The 19,259-nt window shown below is 41.1% G+C and overlaps 1 protein-coding gene and 1 non-coding gene across 6 annotated transcripts in view; one reads left to right on the forward strand and one right to left on the reverse strand.

The window, feature by feature from the left end:
• MACF1 (microtubule actin crosslinking factor 1) overlaps nucleotides 1–19,259 on the reverse strand; it is a 324,783-nt gene that overhangs the window by 240,012 nt on the left and 65,512 nt on the right. The gene's annotated exons all lie outside the window — the stretch shown is intronic.
• LOC115300533 lies at nucleotides 18,356–18,459 on the forward strand. The gene has a single exon (XR_003912703.1). It is a non-coding gene; the product is annotated as a U6 spliceosomal RNA (small nuclear RNA).

Genomic DNA, 19,259 nt, shown 5'->3' on the forward strand with positions numbered 1-19,259 from the left:
AAAGGGCGGGAAGGTCTGTATACATTATGGGCAGGTATAAAGAACATGTTCAAGTCAAGACTGCTGCTTGTACTCAGACTCATCTGACTCAATGAGTCAGGTGGTGACTTCAGAAACAGCCTCATCATAGATTACCCTCAGGGGCTCCCAAAGAAAATCCATGCTTGGGAACAGTTTCCCCTGGGTCTTTTGGCATGCCAGGCTAAAAGTCTCTTCTAATGATTTGTTATTTCATGGAGAGATAGGGGGAGAAGTACAACTAGCAGGGAGGAGGAATATTGCCACATAGGGCCCAGGGAAGTCCAGCACTCTTCTCTGAGAAACATCTGATTCAATTCCTCCTGATTCACGTCCTCCTTACCCTTCCTCCAAAGATCAGCTTTAATCCCACACTGTACCTAGGATTACTGTCCAAGAACAGCCCATGATCAGCCAGAAGGACACAACAATTCAAGATAGCACCAAATAATGAGTTCCCAACCCCCCTCCCCGTCCAATTCTGAGGTGTGTTTTTTTTTAACTTTTTCTTCTTGTATATGGTGTATCTCAAAGAGAGTCAATATCTTCTACCGTAAAGTCCTCCAAGCCACTTTCAGATAAATGATTCATAAAGCACAAAAACAACAACTGATACTACTAAGCCATCTCTCCCCAGACATGCCTTGAGAGACCTGAATCCTGACACAGAATTCAAGCAATAAATACTCTCTCTTTTATCTTTTTGAAAACTGCTGATTTAGCCTCCAATCTCATAATCAGACAGACCGGTAAGGATTAAGGTATGTTAGTAGTGACCAGGAACACTCTTCTACAATCTTAATGTAAATGGAAGCCTGGGGGTACTTGGCTGGCTCAGTAGTGGGGGAGGGACATTTGACTCTTGGTCTCAGGGTCATGAGTTAATTAATTACTAAAAATTAATTAACAAAATAAAATAAATGAAAGCCTGAATACCTAACCAACTTTAGCGATTTGCAATACGAAGAGATACTTGCTATCCTTTCTCCTGACTGTAAGTTTCCCCCATTTATCAGCTTTATCCCTACACACCACATAGAGCCTCCAATTCAAAGAGGGGGGGAAAAGAAGAAATTTGAGGCTAGAGCAAAGATCCACCTCTTGACGAAACACTGGAGGGAACTGAAAAAATACAAAACAACACTGGAGGGAACCAGAGTACTTCTGGCAATAAAGTCATGTCCCTGAGATTTGACCTTCTGACACCTAGGCAAGTTCCTGTATCTAAAATATCAGGGGAAATGCCACACTTCCAGCCCCCATGCGCATGTGAGTTTCAACTGTGAGACACAGACCCTGCTAACCACAGAGTTAATGCACCGGGTACAAGACCATACCACCCTGCGAGTGAAAGAAATCCACGACTGGCACAGGATGTCATGAAATGTCTCACCCAGCTACACAAACACGGTACACCCAAGACAGGCAGAGACTTGACCACATGCTCCAAAGGCAAATGAACAGCACTGCCCATACCAGAGTTCATGAGAAGCACTAAAAAACAGGTGAGGTTCCTTGTGATCTATGCTAGTCAATCATTCTGACTGCCCAGGCAACCACACTATTCAACACCTCCCTCCAGCCTCAATCAAGGTTCCTGTCTCCACCTGCTCCTCTGACATCATCCTATCATTATATTTTCTTTGAAATTCCTTTGTTGAAAAATGAATCACCTCTTCCTGCCAACACAAGCCCAAGCCTCTTCCAGGCAAGTCATTCTTTTTTGTCAGTCCTCTGAGGACAGGACGCCACCCAGCGGCTCCTCCAGCTGCTGCCGTCTCTACACCACCAGGAAAGAATGTCTCAGAGTAAGATCAACAGCCTGGAGGAAAAAATGTAAGAAATGAAAGAAGTGAGATTCTTGGTGGAGCTGGAATGAGGCCTGCAACCCAAAACACAAGCTATCTATGCCAGTGGAACACACAGTTAAGAAGCTAAATAAGAATGAAGGTAGGACACAGTCACACTTAAAACCTGGAAAGCCTTCAACCTCAGGGCATTCACCTTAAAAACTTTTGTTCCTTGGGATGCCTGGGTGGCTAAGTTAAGCATCTGACTTCAGCTCAGGTAGTGATCTCGAGATTCATGGGTTTGAGCCCCTTGTCAGGCTCTGTGATGACAGCTCAGAGCCTGGAGCCTGTCTTCAGATTCTGTGTCTCCCCCTACCCTCTCTGCCCCTCCCCTGCTCACATGTGCGCAGGTGCGCTCTCTCTCCTCTCTCTCTCAGAAATAAACTAAGCATTAAAAAAATTTTTAAGCTTTTGTTCCTTATACATGTGCCATCATCAACTATCCTCCTCCATGTGATTGCAAACCTAAATTTCTCATCTTGAGGCTTTGGGGCAACAGTAACCTACCCAGTGCTCAAGACCGTGATGCTCTAGGGGCGCCTGGGTGGCTCAGTCAGTTAAGCGTCTGGCTTTGGCTCAGGTCATGATCTCACGGTTCGTGGGTTTGAGCCCCAAATTGGGCTCTGTGCTGACAGCTAGCTCAGGGCCTGGAGCCTGCCTCAGATTCTGTTTCTCCCTCTCTCTCTGACTCTCCCCTGCTTGCACTGTCTCTATCTCTCAAAACTAAATAAAAAAACATTAAAAAAAATTTTTTTAAAGACAGTGATGTTCTAACTTCAATATTCACAATGGCAGGAATAAGAAGTCAAGCACAAATTGACAAAATACTATTCATACATACAAATCACCCTAAATTTTTTAGTAACAGCTTTATTGAATTTAATTCACATACCATACAATTCACCCTTTTAAAGCGTAAATTCGATAGATCTTAACACATTCAGGGAGTTGTGCAACCATTACCACTATGTAATTTTAGAGCCTTTCATTACCCCTCAAAGAAATCCTATATCCATTAGCAGTCACGTCCCATTTCACCCTCTCCCAGTCCCAGCAAACACTAATCTACTTATTGTCTCCATGGACTTGCCTATTCTGTATAATGGAATCATACAATATGTGGTCTTTTGTAATGGGCTTCTTTCACTTAGCATGTTTTTAAGTTTGATCCATGTTAGCACCAATTAATACTTGATTCCTTTTTATTGCTGAATAATACACCATTGTATACATATGACACATTTCATTTATCCACTCATCAGTTGATATTTGGGTTGTCTCCACTTTTGAGCTATTATGAATAATGCTGCTATGAGCATACATGTACAAGTTTTATGCAGATATACATATTCATTTCTCTTGGATATATACTTAGTGGAATTGCAAGGTCATGTGGTAACTCTATCTTTAACTTTTTGAGGAACCACTAAGTTATTTTCTGAAGCAGCTGCACCATTTTACATTCCCACCAGCAATGTAAAGGGTTCCAATTTCTCCACATCTTCACTATGTCTTTTTTATTATGGTAGCCATTCTAGTGGTTATGAAGTGATATTCTCATTATGGTTTTGATTTGCATTTCCTTAATGAAAGGATGTTGAGCATCTTTTCATGTGCTTGTTGATCATTTGTATGTCTTCTTTGGAGAAATGTCTATTCAAATCTTTTGCCCATCTTTGAGTTGTCTTTTAACTGTTAGATTCTATTGGTTCTTTTTATGTATTTAAATATAAAGCCCTTATTAAACATATGATTTGCAAATATCTTCTCCCATGCTGTGGTGTCTCTTCACTTTTTAAATAGTGTACTGAGGGTGCCTGGTGGCTCAGTCAGTTAAGCGTCTGACTCTTGATTTCCACTCAGGTCATGATCTCATGTCGTGAGACTGAGCCCCATGTTGGTCCCCTCGCTGAACATCGATCCTGCTTGGGATTTTCTCTCCCTACCCCTCCCATTTGAGCTCACTGGCACACACGCTCTCTCTCAAAACAAACTTAACAAAATAGTGTCCTTTGAAACACTAAAGTCTTTGATTTTTATCAAGTCCAATTTATCTATTTTTTTCTTTTATTGCTTGTGCCTTGGATGTCATATTCAATAAATGATGGCTAATCCAAGGTCACAAAGATCTTCTCCTAAATTTTCTCCTAAATGTTTTTATAGTTTTAGATCTTATACATAGGTCTATGGGCCATTTTGAGCTTTTGCATATAGTATCAGGTAGAGGTCCAACTTCATTCTTTTGCCAATGGATATGAACTTGTCCCAATATAATTTGCTGAAAAGACAATTGCTTTCACATTGAATTGTTTTTGGCACCTTTGTCAAAAATCAACTGATCATAAATGTAGAGGGTTATTTTTGGACTCTCAATTCTACTCCATAGGTCTATATGCCTATTCTTATGCCAGTACCACAGCATCTTCATTACTATAATAAGTTTTCAAATTGGGAATGTGAGTTTTCCAATTTTGCTCCTCTTTTTCAAGATTATTTTGGCTATTGCAGATCCTTTGCATTTCCATATGAATTTTAGGGTCAATTTGTCAATTTCCGCAAAAAAAAAAAAAAAAAAAGAGCAGCAGGGATTTTGGTGGGGACTGCACTGAATCTGTACATCAATTTGGGGAGTACTACCATCTTCACAATACTAACTCTTTCAGTTTATGAACATATAAGGTAAGAAACAATCTGAGCCACTGTTTTCTGATACTTTGAGACATAAATATTTAAATTTCTTTAAGCTCTATCAAATACTTAGCACACTGGAGATACTGGATTTTAAGGACCCCTCCCAAAAAGAAGTAATATACTAAAAGATACTAATTAGAAAGCCACAAACTATCTTTCATATTGCAATACATTGTGTTTTTTAACTAGTTTACAATACAGCTGAGTACTCTTAAAACCTAGAGACTTAGCCAAGCTTAACTAGGGCTGACAGGAACAGCAAAGGCCCTGTGATCAGCCAGGCCCCCACTGGCCTTGGCTTATGCCATTTTAGTAAAGGACAAAGGGGAATAACTATTACCCACTTCTCTACTAAAAATGCCTCAAATAAAACAAAATAAAATGTTCCAAAATTATTTTATGTCTTCTTTTATATAAATTGGCCACAAATCATTTCTGAGAGAACTAAATCTTTGCATCAGTACCAGAATAGGGAACCAGACATTTTTAATAAAATGGATTCATATATAACAACTGGGTCGGAAAAGAGAACACAATCATTGCAACTCTTAGTGTTGTATTTATATAGCAAACGATTTGCACTTCAATCTGTTTATTTAGGTGGCTGGGGTAAGGCAGGTGGGAAAGGAGTGAGGGGGAAGAGATACACTAAAGTCCCACCTAGCTCTCCTTTGGGTTGCCACCGTATTTACTAGAGGCAAAGGCAAAGAGTAGTATAACTTTATGTTATAATATATAAACTATACAATTAACATTATGTAGGTAAGTAGACAAAAAGCTAACCAAAGGCAGTCCACTAGCTACCATCAACTCTGACCTCTTCAATCACCCTGCAAAGCTCCCACTTTCAAACATAATTAAATACCTCTTGGGTGTGCCAGGGAATGATTGTTAATATGCATAACCTTAATTCTCTCTCAATCCTACTCTTACAAATAGGAATTATCGCCCCATTTTACAGAAGAGGAAACTGAGACTTAGAGAGATTAAGTAACTTGCCCAAGATCATATAGCTAATAAGCAGCAACACCGGGATTTAAACCCAGGCATCTTCAATTATTTATCTGGTGATTTTTCCACTAGTCCAGTGGCTTTCCAAATATCCTAAATCTCCTATCAATGCTTCATCTCAAGGTCTTTAAAGAACAGAAATCACAGAAAAGCAGCGAAGTCCCACTCCAACTGGCTTTCCTAGACCAATAAAGCAACATGGAAGAGGGAGAGGTCAAGGTGGAAAGAAAGGGGGTTGCAGGCAGGGACAAAGAGAGAAATATGACCGAAGACAAAGATGTACATCAGTACAGAAGTGGGGCAGGAAATTAGCGGGGGGGAGTTCACCTTGTAGCTAAAAATGAAACTGAAAAAGGGCAGGCAGCCTTGGCCAAGAAAGATAAGATGACTTCAGTCAAAACTACAAACTTCTTTTCCTGATGATTTCCATTTCTCATCTGTAAACAGAAGTTAAAATATCACTTAATCACTGTTTAATAGTTCTCCAAATTCACTGCGGTTTAACTCCTTGTATTCTGAGGCTTCCAGGACACTCCTAAAAAACTCTGGAGGGAGCTAAGCAGACCATCAAAAGATGGCTAAAACTAACAAGAAAGCAGAAGGAAACTTTCAATAAGCAGAAGTCTCCAAAACTACATTACCAAGCCGGAAGTTTTATATTAAGCTCACATGCCACCTGTTCCTTCAGCTTTTCAATCTGACACCTAATCCATGCATGGCCATGGCTCATGATGGGATTCCAGGAGTGAGACGCCAGACCAGAATGTCACTCCTGAGGGCCAGGGCTCTAAGACTGCTGGAATGTGCCCGGTGAAGGCATGGGGGTGTCTGGGCAGCTGAAAGCCTCCACAAGGGAATGAAGTAAGGACAACTGCTTTCCCTCAACCCAAGATTATGCATTTAAAAATAAATCTCAGTCACCCTCATGCCTTAACAATCATTTGGAAAATAATGTTACTGAATCCAGCAATGATTTGTCCCATTTGGGTGAATCAGAGACAGGGAAAAAGAAATGTTCTTACCATCCCTCTCAAGGAGTCTGATGGGACAAACAGACAAGGGAAGTCTCAAGGTGGCTTTCCCAGAAGCCAAAGTGTATAAAGTGTGTATTTCTGTATTTCTTGTATTTGCAGGTTTCCGGAAGGCTGTTAATGCACATGCAGTCTCTATGAGGTACTAAGATTATATATATATATAAAGTACATAAAGTACTTATAAAAGAAAAACTACAGGGTAATTGTGAAGCAGTATGCTGGAAGGCCTCTGTGGACTGTCATAGTGAAGACAGGAAGACAACCTTGAGGCCTCAAGCTCCTCTCCTGGAATTTGTAAATAGAAGGCAGTGGAGAATAACTATTTTCCCTGACAGCCTAGATGCTGTGGAAATCCTTCTCAGTGATCCCATTACTCAACTTGATTAAAATAAATACTATCTAGATTCTTGGAAATTGCTGTTTTCCTCATTCAGTTGGGAGCTTTATCACCATGGCAGTGCCGCTTTTCTTTTGAGCCAAACAGCTACAGGATTTCACCATTATTCTCACTCAACTGATTCTTAAGACTCAAGAGTCACTGGGAACAGCCTAAGGGCACTTCAGAAGGCAAAGGCTCTCCCATTCACTACAGTTGCTGGTAGATTGAAAAATAAACAGTGCATAGAACTGCACTGAGAGGTTTCCACAAAGTCACCTCACAGAGCTGACTCTCTGAAAGGTTATATTAACAATACCAATTAGAAACCAGGCATGAGGCTTAGAGTCCTACCTTGCCCTACACACACAATTGCTCCTACCATGACCACCACCATCCCCTTCTCAGCCATAAAAATGTTATGAATGACATGTGAAGTGTCCCTGGACCCTTCTCTGATGTCTCCTCCTTGCACAGCAAAACGATGACAGCAGGGCCTGATGTAGTTCTTTGTACATTAGTCATCAATCTGTAAAAGTGCTGCATAAGAAATCTTATGAGGTGGCCTAACACCTGAGGCTCTACAAGTCAATCATGGTTGTTGAAATTTTTGTTTTATTGAGGGTTTCAGTTGTTCTTTTTTTGTTTTGTTTTGTTTTGTTTTGTTTTAGGGTTTTTTCTGGGGTACAGAAGAAACATGTGGCTGAAATAACCCATTTTCTTAGAACTGAGAAAGCAAGGGCTGCAGCTCTGACCTTTGTTAAATATGATGTTTTGAACCAACAAAAGCTGAGGAAGTCTCACAACAGGTAGGATGAGACAGGGTTACAGAGACCATGGCAGCCAGGAGTTCCTTCTGCCTCTATGTCTGAAAACACTGACTGCATAGCCTTCTCTCAGGCCTGATAACTGTTTGATTTATATGCAGGAAGGGGAATCCTTCACAAATCATTTTTCTTATCAGTTACTTATTTCTGATAGCCCCCACTGCTCAAAAGAAATAGTTTAAAAAATACACACACACTTAACTATGTGAAATTCCCTAGCTTTACTATTTACCAGTAGCTCCCAGATGGAAGAACATTAGGAAGAAAAGGGGGGAAAGGGTATAAAGAACTCCACGTTTCCCCAACTGCCTCTCTCACTGACTCTTGTAGACCCTAGGAAAACCCACCTTACCCTATCTGAGACCAAAGTAACATTCAGCTTTCCAAGATCCCAATGAACAGAAACTCCATCTCCTCCAGTTCTATAACCAAATCAGGACAGGAGAAATCACAGCTTTGCTAAGGTAGCTCTCCAAATACACACACTACCTTCTTTTCTCAAGTTGACCAGGAGACCACGTGAGCCCCCTGAATGCCATGCCTATGTTTGTATTTTTAACATCTAGTTCTGTACCTTGCAAAGAATGGAATTCAACATGTGTTTGTTGACCTTAACTACCCTTTTGAGTTCCAAGTGATGCCCTACACAAACCCTGGTCCTCCTGTAACTGTGGTCACCATTTTCCCCTCTCTCAAACCCCCAGGCCAATAACAGTGATTCCCAATCTTGGAAATCCTACCACACCTCTAAGTTTCTAGACACATAATTCTCAAATACATCTTTGAAACAGAACTCCTTACCCTCTTGACATTTGTATTGTTTGGCATTTTCGTTAAGAAAAGGAACTAAAATAAAATTAAACAAAAGAAATCACAATTCCCCCAAAGGCTGGTATTTTTCAGGGACTGCTTCTCTCCAAGGCTTCAAAGGCAAGCACTGGGATTCAGAGAAACCAGGTCATAGTTTCATAGTCCATAACCAGCTGGTGACTTGAGGAAAGTGTCCTTTGGCCTCTCTGCATGGGCTCTTCCTCATCTACTTCTTTATGAGGCTGTAAATTTGAGGGTGATCCAGGAACCAACTACACCTCTAGAGCTAACCCAGTGATGTTTGGTGAGTATAAATGGGAATTCATTTCTAACTGGCCTACCCTAAGCAGGAATTTTGTATAGAAAAATGGCCTATAAAAGGAAGAAAAAGAAGGAAAGAAAAGGCCTTATATGCAAGGGATAAGAATCTTAAATTAGCGAAGGACCCAAGAGGAAGAAAGCAGAAGCTATGACCACAAAATTTAAAAAAAAACTCTTTGAAGGCTCCCCGCTCCCAGCCACTCACACTCTCTCCCAGTCCCCTTAAAAGAATCCTGAACACTGAAAACAATTAAGAAACACAAAAGGCAAACATACAAATCAGCATTCTGGATGACAGAAGAACTGCTGAGAACTAGAAATCGGATTTAGTAGAAGAAAACAAGGATTTATAAAAGAGAAGAACTAAGAAAAACAGCAAATAGGGATACAGGAGAATCACAGCACACTTCCGTTTAACTATACAAATTTGACCAGAGAGAGAGAAATAATTTAAACACACACACAGGTTTGCTCACCACTCTAATCAGTGAGGTTTTACACCAAGGTGAGGTTATGCATCACGGTTAACACGTGAGAGAGGACGTGAATCTGAGACGTCAGTGGATCTCAGTTCCTATGTGCCTCTCACACTGACGGCACCCTGAATACTGAATATGATTCCAGTGTTTGAGAAGACTTATTTTCTTTATATAAAATGCCCCCTAACTACAAGTCAACTACTTCATCCAGTGTTCTAACTTTGTCCTGGCATATACACAAAACCATGTTTATATACTTTGCTTTATGGGTCATTTAAGGTATTTTTCTAAGATACTTTTAATTCTTTGGGATTTTCACTTTATGTGCTGACTTTCGGATCTAACCTCCTGAAAGAGGTTAAGATGAGACTTTGCCTTGCGAGGAAGACAGAGCAGACATGGAAATCCTTCCTAAAAGCTACAGACAATACAGAAAAGGCCAAGAAAGAGACCACCAACTTAAATATCTGTATCAACCCTTAGCCACACCCCAGCGACTTGGGAAAGGTGGTGGCAAGCTTATAAAACAGCCCAGAGGCTTAGGACGGTAGCGTAGCAGGTCTCCATGGATGGCCAGGGAAATGCAGTGGCTGGGCACTTGCTCAAAGATGCCATTAATGACACTCCCCCAGCCTGGTATTGGAGTCACTGGGGCTAGACCAGCCCTGAGGAACTCCCCCCGCCCCCCACTGAGATTTCCTTTTCCTGCTTTTCTCACTACTATGTATTTGGAAGACTGGGGGCAGTTCCTCTACAACTCAGTTCAGATTCTCCTCACTACCCTCAAACAAAGATCAAGAAAGGAGATGGCCTCTTGGAGTCATGACCCATACCCACCCCACAAATAAGAATTGTTTTTGCCAAAGAGTAATAATATAAGCTCCTCTTAATGAAATAGAATCCTTGTTGACATTCAACCATGGAGACACTGAACCTCTAAGATGTGTCTACATAGAGAATAAATCTTTCCCTTTGCCTCTGACTGATAAAAAGATCATGCCTGATAAGAATGTCTACCTCCTTCTATTCTAAAAAGACAAAGGCCTGACTCATGTTGCCTTACAAAGCAACATTTGAAATCAGAAAAATAAAGCTAGCTACACTTAGCATTTGTAGGAGATAGAAAGCAGTAGTAGTATCTACAAAACTAACAGTTAATATTTCCTGAGCACTTACTATATACCAGGCCCTGTTCTAAGTACTTTTTACATAATTACCTCACTCAATTCTCATTACCACCATATGAAAATGGCACCATCACCATCCTCATGTTATAGCTGAGAAATTCTGGCCAAAAGGGGAAAGTTAAATACACACACTAAGTGACAATATGGGATCCAAGGTCATCAGCAGGGTAGTCCTTGGGGAACTCTCATTTTGGATGTATTTCATAAAAGACAGGAAGAAAGAAAGGCTAGCAAAAGCAATCACCAAAAATTGGAGAAATATTGTTGTTCCTTTTCTTCTATCTCTGCAAAAGTCTCTGATTAAGTTCTCTTTAGCTATCTTTCTTCCCCCCAAATCCCTCAAACACAGTACCTTCACAGGCTCTAAAGTCTTCCCACAGCAGCTTAAGGAAAAGAAAAAACTAAGAAGAAGGCCTTAATCAAAAGCCCTTTTCTTTTGGCAAACAAAAGGCCTTGGTATTTCCATAGACAGACTAGTTATTCTTAACCCTAACCAAAGATTCTTTGGCACAGAAAGAAATATGAAAATGTTAGGCTTCTGGGAATGGTTTGTGCTTTGGGCTTTTGTGTCTCTGTCAGTAAAACCAGCCCACAGAAACACAAACACACAGCCCCTCAGCAACTCCAGACGGACTCAGTCCAGGGAGAAAGAGAGACAGCAGAATCCCTACTACGCCTGATGGTCTAGGCCCTCTCTCCTCTATTCCCTTCCTGAGAGGGGGAGTGTTTGTTTTCAAGCACACTAGGCAGAAAAATGTATCTGGAGATACAGACACATAACAGATCAAATTCTGACGGTGGAAGAAAAAAAAAGTGGTAGATGAGGGCAGAGATGAGGCCTAACTCTGGGTGCTCTCACTAGCCTTTGTGCTTCTCACCCCATAATCAGCCCCCTTCCCTAAGTAAATTGCTAAGATCTGGCAATGGTTTCAAGTGCTTTCTCCACTCAGTGCTAGGTTTTAGAGGCATAGCATGGCCATGAATGGCCTTAAGTGGTCAATATTTTCCCAGTAGGGAAAGGGAAATTAAGACTATTTTTAAAAATAGGTCAGTAAGGGGAAAAAAGGAGGGGAGACAGTCTGCCTGAAGACAGGAAAGCCCAGGCAGCACTGACCCTAGATATATCTGGACTAAAGTCTGAATCCCTGACACTCCCACCCCCATCCACTGCATGAGCGTAGTAACATTATGATATTCAAATGCCTAAAGCCTTTATACCAGGCAACAGCCCCCTCCCCTTGCTACCTTACCCAGGCTATTATGAACATAACCATGATGAGGACACAGGCCCAGGGGCATATCTCCTAGCAGCCAGGTCTCTGTCACAGTGGGGAAACAAGAGTAGCCAGGTATGAGGAGTCTCAGCCTGGCTTTGAAATCCCCCAGAGTGAACAGCTCAAATTAAGGTGTGATTGTTATCTATAAAGGTACCAAACCTTATACCATGAGGTAATAAGGTCCCATGTGGTTTAGGACTCTGAAGCCTCTTGATTACCCAGGAAGCAGGTCCTCATCTTGCTCCCGTGCAGTATCAAAGGCAGGTAGAATAAAAGCCACTGCTCAGCCAGGCTCAACCACCAGCAAGTTTCAAATGTCTGGCCTATAGTAGGCACACAAATTTTTGCTGAATGAATAAATGAATAAAATATTTCATCTTCAACTACTGTAATCAGTTTCCTCCTACACCCAAGGGGGTGGAGGCGGTGTCAGAGAATTCTAGGCAGTAGGAAAAAAAAAAAACCAACTTTCTTTTCCCTGCCATTCCCTGGTGATCAAGCTCTTCTGTTGCAATGTATAATGCTCCCTTCTATATAAATTCATTACTTGACTGTTCTCCCACAGAGTTGGATAACAGGCAACACTATCCTAATCAAAGACAATGGTCCTTCTGCAGCTGGTGTGCAACATACAGAATCCTCTGAAAGATAGTAGAGCATAGTCAGGGACATGTCCCCTATAGCAGTTTTTATAGAGCAACAACCTGGAAACAACCCAAGCATTCAACAACTAAGAGAATGGCTAAGTGAAGCATTATCAACATAGTAACTTTTATAATGACTACAGGGAAACCCTTAAAAAAAATCCTAAAAATGTTACATGAAAAAGGCATGCAAACATATATGTATATGTTCAGTGAAAAAAAAGCCAGAAACAAAAGGACACACGTTATCAAATTCCATTTATAGGCAAGATCCAGAATAGACAAGTCAGAAAGCAGATTAGTGGTTGCAGGGGCTAAGGGAGAAGGGATGGGAAGTGACTACTTAATGGGTACAGGGTTTCCATTTGGAGTCCTGAGAAGGTTCTGAAGCTAGAGAGTCGTGATGGTTGCACCTTACAGATGTATATAATGTCAATGAACTGTACACTTTTTTTTTTCATTTTTAATGTTTGTTTATTTTTGTGAGAGACAGTGTGTAAGCAGGGGAAGGACAGAGAGAGAGGGAGATACAGAATCTGAAGCAGGCTCCAGGCTCTGAGCTAGCTGTCAGCACAGAGCCCAATGCAGGGCTTCAAACTCACAGAGTGCAAGATCATGACCTGAGCCGAAGTCCGACACTCAACTGACTAAGCCACCCAGGTGCCCCTTAACTGTATACTTTAAAATGGTTACAATGGTAAATTTTATATTATGTGTATGTTACCACCAAAAACAAAATTTGGATTGGAAAAAGAAAAAGAAAAACACATATACAGGCCATGATTACAATTATGTAAAAGTAGAAATGAACCAGAGGAACTCAGACAAGTCCCAACATCTGTTAAATTAAAATGGGACTTCACTGATGTTGGGCAATAAATAAAAGGAAAGAAAAATAAGAAAGGCCAGAAGCATGCAACCAGCCCTGAAGCCACACTTACAAGCTGCAAATATGTACCCACCAAGGGAGAGACAAGTTACGTGGCTCACCAGGCACCCGAAGAGCAGCAGGTGTGTGTGCTGCGGGGTGAGGAAGAAGAGAGATCTTAGGCCCTCCTCAGCCCTGTCCTCTAATCCCCCTTAAAAACTCTCCCTAGGGCAGAGAAACCATCTGTTTCAACAAAGCCTAGAGCCCTACAAGCATATTAACTCCTTCACTGCTCACCTCCTACACATGGGCTTCACTCAATACTAAGGGTTCATGTCTTTATTTTTTTAACAATGTTTTTAATGTTCATTTATTTTTGAAAGAAAGAGAAAAAGAGAACAAGCCATGAGCAGGGGAGGAGCAGAGAGTGAAGAGGACAGAGAATCCGAAGTGCGCTCTTTGCTGACAGCAGAGAGCCAGATGAGGGCTTGAACTAATAAACCACAAGATCATGACCTGAGCCAAAGTCAGACCCTTAACCAACTGAGCAACCTAGGCAACCCTAAAAATGGCTTTAAATGTTAGAACAGAAGCTCTACAATGGAAAAGACTTGGCCCTGTTCTCTGGTATATCCCTAATACCCAGGATAAATCAACATCAGAGGATACTCAATAAATTATTGTATCATTTATGCCTATTTTCTAAAGTCTCCCTCTTCTCGCCCCTTGTCCTCACTTAGAGTTTGACCTGGTTTCCTCAAATTCACTCAACCAACCAATATTCTGTATGCCTGTGTATCGGATAACTAGTCTCTTCACTGTGCAGTCCATCACCAGACCCCAGTGCCCAGCAGAACACACACAGTGAGTGCTCATACATATCTGTCAACAAATGAAAGAATAACTGACCTTGGTCACCTTATAAGCATTCGGTAATGAGCACTAAAACCTGGCGAGGTATGGGCTAAGTACCATAAGAGTGATAAAAATGGGATATCTATTAATCAGTTCTCTCTAAAAGCTTACAATTTCAATAGGGAGGCAAAACTACCATGCAGGAAAGTGTACATCAGCGTGAACAGTGATAATTCAAGAAGTCTTCATGGAGAAGTAAGGTCTGAGGTGAGGCTGGAAGGAATGGATAGGTTTCAGTGAAGTATAAAGAATAAGGGCATTCTAGGTAAAATCTGGATAAGAAACGGTCACAGGAGAAAATGAATGAGGCACTTGGAGGTACAATAAGGAGACGGATCTGTCTCCAGCTGAAAGTGTGTTCCGGAAATACCGAGAGATGAGCTGGAAGTCAGAGGGGGGTGAGAACACAGAAGTCTGTCATGGGGCATCTAACTGGCTCAGTTGGAGGGGCAAGCAACTCTTGATCTTGAGGTTGTGGGTTTTAGCTCCACACTGGGTGTACAGATTACTTAAAATAAATAAGCTTTTAAAAAGTAATTTAAAAAGAAAAGTTCTGTCCTACTTTTGGTAATAGAAAGCACCAAAAACAAAATATGAGGCAATTGCAGTAGTTCAGGCATGAGGTGATGAGTGACTGGACCAGAGTCATGGCAAAGGGGATGGGGAGGAAGGGACAAATTTAAGAGAAATTCTGAAGAAACAAAAGGACCTGATGACATACTGAAAATGGGAATTAACGAAGAGAGAGGAGCCAGAAATGTCTCCAGGGTTTCTGATGTAGAAGACTGAAAAAATGTGAGCACAACTGTCAAAAATGGGGAAACGAGGAAGAAAGCCAAGTCTAGGCCTGGTTGTGAAAATACTGAGTTCAAAGCGATATCCAAGTATATACGTCCTGCAGGCAGCTGAAAAACAGACCAATAAATTGAGATTTTTATACATATAATGGAATATTATTCAGCCTTAAAAAATAAGGAAATCCTGTCACATGCTACAACATAGATAAAACTTGAAGACATTAGGCTAAATGAAATCAGCCAGACACAGAATGGAAAATACTGCATGATTCCACTTAAAAAAGCAATTAAACTCATGGAAGCAGAAAGTAAAGTGGTGGTTACTAGTGGGGGTGTGGGGGCGGGACAAGGAGTTGCTGTTCAACCGGTATAGAGTTTCAGTCACGCAAGATGAAAAAGTTCTAGAGATCTGCTGTACAACAAATGTGTGCACAGTTAACAATATTGTGCTGTACTTGTAAAAATTTGTTAAGAGGGTAGATTTGGTATTACATGGTTTTTTTCCATAATAAAAAATAATAACACCTAAAAACATTGAGAGATTTTTAAGTAGTAGAAGACAGATGTGGGAGTTTGCAATTCCAAAGAAAAGCTGACGCCAGAAGCACTGGAGGAACAAAAAACAAGAGTCAGGAGCAGCATAATAATGCCAGCTATGTCTGTACTGTGTGTTTATGTGCCAGCACTGTGTTGGGAATTTTACCTGTGCTGTTCCAGTTAATCCTCATAAATTTTTAATCTTTTTTTTAAATTCCTCATAATTTTATGTGGGAGATATTATTATCTCCATTTTACAGATGAGAAAATGGAACCTCAGAGAAAGTAAGTAGCTTGACTCAAGTCACTCAGCTGGTAAATGTAGGAACTTGGGTTTTAACACAAACCAGCCAGGATCCAAAGCCCTGTTCTTCCCACTTCACCGCAGTGCCTCACCCCTTAGGTAACTGCCAGTGGTAGAGTTAGAAAAAAGAAAAGACCCAGCAAAGGCACATAAACAGCAAAGGAACAGTAAAGGAAAACGAAGAAATCTCACTGAAACTAAGAAAGAACATTTTAAATAGGCAGCGAGGTCACTGAGAGTCAAATGCCAACACTCAAACATAGAACGAAGTCCACACTCCAAGCCATGTGTAAAGTCATGAGAAGATGGGAGTCCTGGGCCAGGTTCTGCAGCCCAGAGAATTTCAAAGAAACAGAAGCCCAACCTGGGGCTGCTGGCTACACCACGGGCCTCATGCCGAAGTGCATCACCTGACGAGTCTCAGGAAACACAACCCTAACACAAACCGTTGCACAACACAGCGTCCTATTTGACTTGAGCTGTGGGAGAAGTGGATCTCCACTCCAACTGTAGTTCAATATACAATCTGTTCCTAAAACCAAACTCTCTTTTAGAAGGATTTCATGGGCCTGCTCTCTTTACTTCTCTCATCCTAGACAAACAAAAATCAGGTATATACAGCTCCACTTCAGCTGCAGCCCTACCTCCCTATAACTGACTGACCTGTCATACTGTGCCAGAGTTATACTTCTCTCCTATCAAAAAGCCCCTGATTGTTTATATCATTTCTCTGCCTTGGAAATATCTAGTGCTGTCTACTGCCTACATCATTGCTTAGCCCTTTATAACACAGACTCAGCTCTCCATTCCGGCTTCATCTCTCACCCTAAACAATCGCCCATTCTCCCCAGCTTCCTACTTCATAACACTTCTCATTCTTCCCCAGGGGAAATAGACTTCCATGAGTCTATTCCTTTGCATACCTGTTGTCTTTCCAGAATACTTTTCTCCCCTAACTGAAAAACTCTTACCCAACTTCAAGATTTGGCTCAAATACCAATTCTGCTGTCAAATCTTCCCTATCACCCACCACACTGCCCCTAGTAATCACTCCACCTCTGCTCTCACAGTACTTTGTTCATATCTTTATAAATAGCACCAGATAGATAAATAGAGGGGATAGATATCCCCACTGGACTGTGCATAGGACTGGCAATCCCTCGGTGACAGGGATTGTCATTAATCTTTGTATCCTCAATGCCTTGGATAGGCAAAAGATTCTCAATTAAAGGAAGGGTCACGGAAGGCACCTCAGTTGGTGGAGCATGTGACCTTTTTTAAAGTTTGTTTATTTTTGAGAGACAGAGAGACAAAGCACAAGCAGGGTAGGGCAGAAAGAGAGGGAGACACAGAATCTGAAGCAGACTCCAGGCTCTAAGCTATCAACACAGAGCTCAAGTTCAATGTGGGGCTCGAACCCACGAACTATAACATCATGACCTGAACTGAAATCGGACACTTAACCAACTGACTGAACTGCCTAGGCACCCCATATGTGACTCTTGATCTCTGAGTTGAATTCAAGTCACACACTGGGTGTACAGATTACTTGAAAAATAAAATCTTAAAAAAAAAAGGAGGGGGGTGCCTGAGTAGCTTGGTCGACTGAGCATCCAACTCTTGATTTTGGCTCAGGTTATGATCCCAGGCTGTGGGATCAAGTCCTGCATCAGGCTCTGCGCTGAGCATGGAGCCTACTTAAGACTATCTCTCCCTCTGCTCCTCTCCCCTACTCTCTCTTGTTCTCTTTCTCTCCTCTCTAAAAAATAAATAAAACTTTTAAAAATTTGAAAAAAAAGAAAAAAGAAAAGAAGAAAGGGGAAAGATATGGGGACTTTCAGAGAAAGAGACAGGAAGCATGGAACATTATTGGGAAATAAACCAGTTAGTTGATAACAAATTATAAAAACTCATTTTCCAAATCAAAGGATTTCAAGATATATCAAACCAGGAAGTCTATAAGGTTCCTGCCACTCCACAATGCACAAAAGATGTTGTTTGGCAACTGATATTCATCCAGAGGATCCATGCCCACAGTTGTTGTAATGAATAATACATACAACTAGAACTATAGCCAAAAGAAACTGTGGCAGAATGATGGGGACAATACTAATACTTACTTCAAAAAACACAAAACCAATAATGAGGGGGAAATAATTTATACTTTGTTAGCATATAGGCTCTCTTTGTGAGACCAAGACATAGTGTAACACTCATCTCCTATTGTAGCAAAAAACACAGAACTACCCCACATTTGAAAGTCCAGAGTACTGATCATTATGCCATGGAATCTCATATTCCCCACACATTTCAATCTAGCAGCAATAGAAGCCAACCTCAACTGAACTTGTACAGATAACCCTTTCCAGCTCAGTAACATGCAGTAAGCCTAAAAAATACACGATTAAGGTGCTTGCTTTGGCAGCACATGTACGAAAATTTGCATAATACGAAGATTAGTGTGGCCCAGGTCCAAGGATGACACACAAATTCATGAAGGGTTCCATATTTTTGATGGTAGCTATACTCATGGTGAACACAGCACAATGTATAAATCTGTCAAATCACTACGTTGCACATCCGAAACTAATGTAACATTGTGTGTCAACTATATTCAGATAAAAGGAAAAAATAAAAATTATTTTAAAAAGCTAAATATAGGAGAACCCGGCTGGCTCATTTGGTAGAGCATGCAACACTTGATCTCAGGGTTGTGAGTTCAAGCCCCACACTGGGTATAAAGATTACTTAAAAAAAAATAATTTTTTGAAAGAGCTAAATACACACATACACACACACACACACACACACACACACACACGCATACACACAATTAATGAGGGCATAAACTTTAATACTACAAAACCATCATGCATCCAAAAACTACAGAATTTACTGAAGGTATAAGTAGGTGTCTAGTACTGTAAAAAGATGTTGACAGGCTTCACCCCAGAAATATGCAGATTCCCAGATTCCTTGCACAGGAGAGAATCACCCCATTGTGATAGGTTCGCTTGAGGGCTCTGGGAATGGGAGGGGTAGACAGTTCTCACTGTGGAGGATGCAATCCTGTCTGTTGGTGACTCAAGCCATTTTCCACTATCCTGGCTGTAATGTCGAGACAGGCATTTTTACTGACCGTCCTGCACACAAAGTTGCACACGTGTGCCTCCCTTCCTTCAGTCCTCAGGCTAATTTCCCAACACCCCAGTCTATCATCAGTTAGAAAGCCCATATTGTCTGCTCCAGGATGTCAACTCCAAGTCAGAAACAAGACTGTACTCTCATCAAGTCTATAATTCTACCCTATGGC

The sequence above is a fragment of the Suricata suricatta genome, chromosome 8, assembly GCF_006229205.1.
Source record: "Suricata suricatta isolate VVHF042 chromosome 8, meerkat_22Aug2017_6uvM2_HiC, whole genome shotgun sequence".
Classification (NCBI taxonomy): domain Eukaryota; kingdom Metazoa; phylum Chordata; class Mammalia; order Carnivora; family Herpestidae; genus Suricata; species Suricata suricatta.